Genomic DNA, 3023 nt, shown 5'->3' with positions numbered 1-3023 from the left:
TGGCTTTGGCTAGACTCATGACTACGAACTAGACTGTAATCAATACTTTAGACTACTATAGCCAAGACCTCAGTTTAGAAATTTACTTATAAATCAGATCATGGTCAAGATTTAACAATTCAGTACTAGTCAAGACTACTTCGTTAGTTATTAAGTCCGAACATTTTAATACTAGTATCTCGTGTAGTGTTACATATAGTCGATCTTGACTCATTATATCATCTTTTATACCTTTTGTTTTGTAGCAATTTTAGGCTTTTGCAGTATTTATAGGAATGTTATCCAACTACATGGGGTAGAGTATGTATTTGCAAATTACTACATACTGGTGTTTCGTCCCGTTGTCTATTTGTTTTTATAGTCTTTGTCGTTCGCTACCATGTGTGTGCATGACTTTTGGGCTGAACTTAACTGACTTTAAGTGACTTTTTGATCTAAAGTGGCGCATCGTCATATACAACGGAATAAATAGAGAAAAACTATTAAATATTATTTAGCTTCCAGCAAGGAGCTTACTGAAGATAATTCATTGTGTAGCCTGCAAAAACAGTACCCGTTCGGTCCAAAACTGTGATGTAATGAATATTAAAAAGTACCCTTTTTATTTATTTAAAAGAGATAGTTTAGAGAGAATAGTTCTTACATTCTTTATGATGTCTCTATGTATATTTTCTCAAAAAGTACCTTTTCAAACAAATCACTAAAAGGCAACTCTGATAGTTTCCTCTGGTACCAAAAGTACTCAAACATACACAACAACTTTGAATTAAACTATGACTGTGTATAGCTTTGGTTTGTAAATGTGGTTGTGTTAATACCCTTGTGAACCGTAACTGTGATTTTCTGTTCTTTTTATATTGCAGTGTGTAGCAGTTCATTTGTTCGTTTTTTTTTGGTTTCCAAATGCAAAATAAAACAATTTGGCGACAAATATTGCAACTCAATGATTTATTATGCAAATCGTTACTTATAGATTTAAATAACTTAAACGGATTGTTTAGCAGTTATATGTACTTAGTCAGAGTAATATGCTAAAAAAAACATATACATACATACATTGCACACATGCAGCCAGTTGCATTGTATTTTGCTTCAGGTAAGATGTAATGGAAACGTTTTGGAATTTCAAATATTGAGTTATTACATTTAAGAAGCAATTACTAGTTACCAATTCGAAACATGTAACAATCGTGTTTTAACAAAACCAAAAACCCATAAAACATATCAAGAATTAATTAGTGTATTGATTACATGTATATTCCACCATTAAACGAATGTGTATAAAACTACTTACTTACTTATAGAAAATTTTAATTTATTTATGTTTTATTTCTCAGAAATCTTAATGTCTAGTTAGAAATAAAATCTAGATTTGTTTCGATTTGAAATTTGATAGGTTTTATGTTGGCTCCAAATGCCGCTCTATATCAAAGTTATGTGTGTATTGGAGCCAATTGATAAACAATACTATTCTCACGAAAAATTAAGCTAACAAATCACATAGTGTTTGGAAAAAAGTTTAAGGAATAAGTTGTAAAGTTATGTTGTACTAAGGAGTTTTCTAGAAAGAGTTTTTATTAGAATTAGGATAATTTTAGGAATTTATTTTATAGGATCTCGCCTGTTCTGCCAGTTAGAGTGTCTTATGTATAGTTTAGACTATTGGAAATAATATTTTATTTTATAGACTAGATTAACGGTTGGACTATAGATACGTTTAAAGACTAGACATATGACTGAACTATTGTTTAGATTATACGCTAGACTATAGAAAGTACTGGAGACTAGACTATAACTAAACTAAAGACTAATATAGGCTGGAATATAGTCTAGACTATATACTAGACTATATATTTGACAATTGACAAGTCAATGTACAAGATTATACACTGGACTATAGACTAGACTAGACTAGACTATAGGCTAAACCATATGTTAAACTATCAACTAAATTTAAAACTTTACTCTAAACTATATTATAGACCTTTCTAGACTATAGACAAGACTATACTATGATCATAAATATACATAGATTACACTATAGACTACACATTAGACTACATTATAGACTACACTATAGACTAGACTATAGACTAGACTACAGAGTAGACTATAGACTAGACTATAGACTGGACTATAGACTAGACTATAGACTAGACTATAGACTAGACTATAGACTAGACTATAGACTAGACTATAGACTAGACTATAGACTAGACTATAGACTAGACTATAGACTAGACTATAGACTAGACTATAGACTAGACTATAGACTAGACTATAGACTAGACTATAGACTAGACTATAGACTAGACTACAGACTACACTATAGACTAGACTATAGACTAAACTATAGACTACTTTATAGACTAAACTATAGGCTAGAATAGAGTGTAGAATAGATTATAGACAAGGCTATGGATTAAACTAGAGACTAGAATATAGTCTAAACTATAGACTAGACTAAAGTTTAGACTATAGACTATATTCAGACTAAATTAAACTACACTATAGACTAAACTATACACCGGATAAGAAACTAGACTTTTTCAACAGTTCCCTTTCCATTAAAGGTACATATGTATGTGTGTTAGGGTATAAATTTATTTCATTTCTAAAATGAAAAATAACTTCTTCATTTCAATACGAAGTAAATATACATATACATATGTACATATGTATATATTTATATGTGTATAAAGCATTTGACATCAAAGGAATTCACAAATGTAATAATTTTAAGCAAACCCATAACATTATTTTAAATTTATGAGCAATTATCATTACATTGTTGCATCAACAGCAGAATTGTTAACATCATCCAAAAAAAAAAAAAAAATACGATAATCTTTCGCGGTTTTCAATTATGTATATGTACGAGGGTAATTTGAAAAGTTTTGATTTAAACTCTTTTCACTAACCTCCATGATTAATATTGATCAGCAGCGAAAAGCTCTAAATACTGACACATGCTATACAACAACTGATTTTACAAAACTCAGAGACGAGTTAATTAAAACACT

The sequence above is a fragment of the Lucilia cuprina genome, chromosome 5 (assembly GCF_022045245.1).
Source record: "Lucilia cuprina isolate Lc7/37 chromosome 5, ASM2204524v1, whole genome shotgun sequence".
Classification (NCBI taxonomy): domain Eukaryota; kingdom Metazoa; phylum Arthropoda; class Insecta; order Diptera; family Calliphoridae; genus Lucilia; species Lucilia cuprina.
Note: the sequence above shows the minus strand (reverse complement) of the source record.